Genomic DNA, 5,814 nt, shown 5'->3' with positions numbered 1-5,814 from the left:
CCTCTTCCCAACAGCATTAAAGAGAAAGTAAAATCTCCTTCCTCCTCCCCTCGTTCTGATTTCCTAGCCAGGGGTTTAAATCGCTCGGGTGTTGTCAATGTTTCTTAAGTGTCTTTTGCTGCAGTCTCACTAGTTTTGCTCACTTCCCCAGGACATCTTCTCAGTGTCTTGGCCTGGCTGGGTTGAAGGAAGATTCTGGATGCGGGTGTTTACAGATTGTAACTTACACACCTAGAACTTGAAAGGTGCGGCTCCTGAGAAGCCAGCGATGGAGCTGCTGTTACCCATCCATCCGTCCATGTCCATCCATCTGTCCGTGGGTCTGTCTCCACATCCTGGGCCCTTGGCACCTGAGAGGCAGTGGCCAGGCGCAGAGGCTGGCGGAGGTGGAGATGGGGATGGCGATGGAGCTGGAGCTGGAGCTGGAGATCGTGATGGAAATAGAGATGGCGGTGGTGATGGCGGTGGAGAGGCGCTGCAGCCCCCGAGGACATGGCTGAAACACGGCGCATTATTCTCTAGGTTCTTCCAGCTCTGTGCTGCCTGCCAGGCTCTGTGGTCTTCTCTGCGCCCCCCATGGAAAGCCAGGCAGACACCCAAGCGTCCTGGGACCAAGGGGTTCCCTTGCGACAGTAGGGGGCAGGAGGGGATGGGGACAGGAGGGACAGGAGGGACAGGAGGGGCAGGAGGGACAGGAGGGAGGAGGGACAGGAGGGACAGGAGGGACAGGAGGGGACAGGAGGGACAGGAGGGGCAGGAGGGACAGGAGGGACAGGAGGGACAGGAGGGAGGAGGGACAGGAGGGACAGGAGGGGACAGGAGGGACAGGAGGGACAGGAGGGACAGGAGGGGACAGGAGGGACAGGAGGGACAGGAGGGACAGGAGGGGCAGGAGGGACAGGAGGGACAGGAGGGACAGGAGGGGACAGGAGGGGACAGGAGGGACAGGAGGGAGGAGGGACAGGAGGGACAGGAGGGGACAGGAGGGACAGGAGGGACAGGAGGGGACAGGAGGGGACAGGAAGGACAGGAGGGGACAGGAGGGAGGAGGGACAGGAGGGACAGGAGGGACAGGAGGGGACAGGAGGGACAGGAGGGGACAGGAGGGGACAGGAGGGACAGGAGGGGACAGGAGGGACAGGAGGGACAGGAGGGGACAGGAGGGACAGGAGGGACAGGAGGGACAGGAGGGGACAGGAGGGACAGGAGGGAGGAGGGACAGGAGGGACAGGAGGGACAGGAGGGGCAGGAGGGACAGGAGGGACAGGAGGGGACAGGAGGGACAGGAGGGACAGGAGGGACAGGAGGGACAGGAGGGGACAGGAGGGACAGGAGGGAGGAGGGACAGGAGGGACAGGAGGGACAGGAGGGGCAGGAGGGGACAGGAGGGACAGGAGGGACAGGAGGGGACAGGAGGGACAGGAGGGGACAGGAGGGACAGGAGGGACAGGAGGGACAGGAGGGAGGAGGGACAGGAGGGACAGGAGGGACAGGAGGGAGGGGGGACAGGAGGGACAGGAGGGACAGGAGGGGACAGGAGGGACAGGAGGGACGGGAGGGACGGGAGGGACAGGAGGGACAGGAGGGGCAGGAGGGGCAGGAGGGGCAGGAGGGACAGGAGGGACAGGAGGGGACAGGAGGGACAGGAGGGGACAGGAGGGGACAGGAGGGGACAGGAGGGACAGGAGGGACAGGAGGGAGGGGGGACAGGAGGGACAGGAGGGACAGGAGGGACAGGAGGGACAGGAGGGGCAGGAGGGGACAGGAGGGACAGGAGGGACGGGAGGGACGGGAGGGACAGGAGGGACAGGAGGGGCAGGAGGGGCAGGAGGGGCAGGAGGGACAGGAGGGACAGGAGGGGACAGGAGGGACAGGAGGGGACAGGAGGGACAGGAGGGGCAGGAGGGACAGGAGGGAGGAGGGACAGGAGGGACAGGAGGGACAGGAGGGAGGGGGGACAGGAGGGAGGGGGGACAGGAGGGACAGGAGGGGACAGGAGGGACAGGAGGGAGGGGGGACAGGAGGGACAGGAGGGACAGGAGGGAGGGGGGACAGGAGGGACAGGAGGGGACAGGAGGGACAGGAGGGACAGGAGGGAGGGGGGACAGGAGGGACAGGAGGGGACAGGAGGGACAGGAGGGACAGGAGGGAGGGGGGACAGGACAGGGGGGCAGGGAGACAGGAGGGGAACAGGGGGACGGGGACAGGGGGTCCCCTCCAGCACCTGGGGAGCCTGGGGTTCAGCACCTGGGGAGCCTGGGGAGCACCTGGTTCAGCCTGGGGAGATAGGGGTGCTGTTGGCGGCGCTCAGGCCCCATCCCTGTCCCGTCCTGGTCCCCGTCCTGTCCCTTCCCATCCCCTGTTCCCGTCCCCGTCCCCATCCTGTCCCCTGTTCCCATCCTGTCCGCGTCCCAGTCCCCGTCCCGGCCCCATCCCGTCCCCTGTTCCCGTCCCGGCGCCATCCCCGTCCAGCCCGTCCGGTGCGCTCCGCTCGCTCCTCCATGCTGGAGATGGATTTGCTGCGCTTTCCAAGGGCCGCTCGGTGACCGTCCCTCCCCCCTCCCCTCCTCCCTCCCCTCCTCCCTCCCCTCCTCCCCCCCCCCCTCTCCCCCCCTCCCCTCCTCCCCCCCCCCCCCCCCCGCAGGCTCCCGGCCAATGGAGAGGCGCCGCCCGCCCGGCCGCCAGCATTTAAACCGCGCGCTGCGCAGGGCCGGGCACTGGGCGCCTGGGGACCGGGCCGCCCGGAGCCGCCCGGAGCCGCCGGGAAACGCTGCCCGGAGCCGCCGGGAGCCGCCGGGAAACGCTGCCCGGAGCCGCCGGGAGCCGCCGGGAAACGCTGCCCGGAGCCGCCGGGAGCCGCCCGGAGCCCAGAGCCCCGCGCCCCGCGCCGCTGGAGCCGAGCCCAGAACGGAGCCCGGAGCCCCGCTCCCCCGAGCCGCCGGGAACCGCCCGGAACCGCTGCCTGGAGCCGCCCGGAGCCGCCGGGAACCCGGAGCCCCGCATCGCCCGGAGCCGCCCGGAGCCGAGCCCAGAACGGAGCCCGGAGCCCCGCTCCACCCGGAGCCGCCCGGAGCCGAGCCCCGCGCACGCACTGAGCCCCGCGCACGCACTGAGCCCCGCGCACGCACTGAGCCCCGCGCAGCTCGGGCGGCCGGGCCCGGCCCTGGCCGTGCGCAGCGCCCGCATTGTGAGCGCGGACCCCGCAGATCCACCGCACGGACAGGTGAGCCGAGTGCGCGTGTGCGCGGGGCAGGTGTGCGCGGGGCAGGTGTGTGCGCGGGGCAGGTGTGTGCGCGGGGCAGGTGTGTGCGCCCGTGTGCGGGGCAGGTGTGTGCGCCCGTGTGCGGGGCAGGTATGTGCGCCCATGTGCGGGGCAGGTGTGCGCGGGGCAGGTGTGTGCGCGGGGCAGGTGTGTGCGCGGGGCAGGTGTGCGCGGGGCAGGTGTGTGCGCGGGGCAGGTGTGCGCGCCCGTGTGCGGGGCAGGTGTGCGCGCCCGTGTGCGGGGCAGGTTTGCGCGCCCGTGTGCGGGGCAGGTATGTGCGCCCATGTGCGGGGCAGGTGTGCGCGGGGCAGGAGCGGGGATCTTCCCCCAACAAGGCCAAGAAAGGTTCCAGAAGCAGCAGGAGCCCCTCGTACAGCCTAGGTGCGGCGCGAGCGGCAGGGCTGCGGGGCTGCGGGGCTGCGCGGGGCTGCGGGGCTGCGCGGGGCTGCGGGGCTGCGGGGCTGCGCGGGGCTGCGGGGCTGCGCGGGGCTGCGCGGGGCTGCGGGGCTGCGCGGGGCGGGCGTCCGCCTTGGACAGGACGCAGCGACGGGGCTGCGCTCCGCTGAGCCAGGTGCAGCGGTGCCTGGTGTCCGGTGTCCGTGCCTCCCCGGGCCCCGGGCCCCTCCCCAGACCCCGGGCCCCCTCCCCGGGGCCCCTCCCCGTCCTCCCCGGACCCCGCGCCCCTCCCCGTCCTCCCCGGACCCCGCGCCCCTCCCCGGGCCTCCCCGGACCCAGCGCCCCTCCCCGGGCCTCCCCGGACCCCGCGCCCCTCCCCGGGCCTCCCCGGACCCCGCGCCCCTCCCCGGGCCTCCCCGGACCCGCGCCCCTCCCCGGGCCTCCCCGGACCCCGCGCCCCTCCCCGGGCCTCCCCGGACCCCGCGCCCCTCCCCGGGCCTCCCCGGACCCGCGCCCCGGCCCGAGCTGCAGAGGGCAGCGCTGGCCTTGGCCGGGCTCCCAGGCCTTGGTTGCTGCTCGTCTGTTCTGGCCAGGGGTCGTCCCCAGAAAGGGCGCAGAGCATGGGAGGGCAGGGGACAGGAGAGGGGACAGGGGACAGGGGAGGGGAGGGCAGGGGACAGGGGAGGGGAAGGGACGGGGGAGGGAGAGGAGGGAAGGGGGACGGGGAAGGGATGAGGCGGGGAGGGCAGGAGACAGGGGAGGGGACGGGGGAGGGGACAGGGAGGGGAAGGGAAGGGGGAGGGAGGGGAGGGGATGAGGAGGGGAGGGCAGGAGACAGGGGAGGGCAGGAGACAGGGGAGGGGAGGGCAGGGGACGGGGGAGGGCAGGGGACGGGGGAGGGCAGGGGACGCAGGACTTTCCTTCTGCTGGGCTAACAGGTTAAATTGTAGCACAGGAGCGGCAGGACGCCCCTCCCTCACCTCTAAGGCCGCCCCTCCCCTTTTCCTTTTCTCTTCTGGGGGCAGGGCCAGGGCTTGACAGTAGGACTTCCCGAAGCAGTGAGCAAAAATATCCTCAGAAACCAGATTTTCCTTCCCAGCTCTCCCGGCCCCGAGTCCACCAATGTGGGTGACAAGATTCTTGGGTAAATTGCTCCACTGGAACCGTTAGGACGTGCTGGTTGAGAGCTCTTTAGGAGCAGTAGTGGCTGGTGTGTGTGTGTGTGTGTGTGCACGCGCACGCATGTGTGTGCATGTGTGTGAGTGTGTGTGCGTGCATGTGTGTGTGTGTGATGCTTGACCTCAGGTCATTGTAAGAAGTAGTCTTTTGTAAACTCTAATTTCACAGGTTTCCTATTTTCTTAAGAGTTCATGTTGAGTGAAACGTTTTGGTAACCCAGGATCTGTAGGAAATCCAGGTGACAAGCAGTCTGGAAGCCCGGATGCCCCTCGCTTCCCAGTGCGCACCCGCCGCCTATTTGTTTAAGCAGAAGGTGTCCATGACCTCGGTCCTGGTGGCCAAGTATTAAAAGCGATACAATGGGAAGGAATGTCAGCCACAGATATGCTCCAAGAAACGCCTGCTGGCTGCAAAGTGATCGAGTGTATTCTGGAATGGAAACTAAAAGAGGGCCAGGAAACCTTTACTGGAGAGGAGAGGGGCGGGGAGAAAGAGGGATGAGGGAGAGGGAGAAGAGATGGGGGGAGGACAGGAGAGCGGACACACCCACCCAAAGCCACCCGGAGCCAGATGCTGCCAGCCTGCGTCTGACAGCTGGAGAGTTTTCTTCCCCTCTGACCCAGGCTGTCAGAAATCGGAGGGGCAGCAGCAGCCCCCGGACTGGGCAGGTCTTTCCCTTCCTATGTAACCTAAGGATACAGAAGAGCTAACTATCAGACTTACTGTATTCTTCAAATTCTGCTGCCCGAGAGAACAAGTCCACGCGTGGTTCTTGTGAAGTACTGAGCTGAGATGCGCTGAGCCCTGGCTCCACCGACGAGCCGGATGATCTGGAATAGATTCCCCACTGGAAGAAGGAAGAGTATCAGCTACCTCGTGATTTGCTGTGAAAAATGAATGATAAAATTGGGACAGAACTGAGCATAGTGCCTGGCAGAGCCAAGGCGGAACGCGGAAAGCTGGCTTCAGTTCTCAGT

Source organism: Dipodomys spectabilis, unplaced genomic scaffold (genome assembly GCF_019054845.1).
Source record: "Dipodomys spectabilis isolate Male_0828 unplaced genomic scaffold, ASM1905484v1 ptg000108l, whole genome shotgun sequence".
Taxonomy (NCBI): Eukaryota; Metazoa; Chordata; class Mammalia; order Rodentia; family Heteromyidae; genus Dipodomys; species Dipodomys spectabilis.
Note: the sequence above shows the minus strand (reverse complement) of the source record.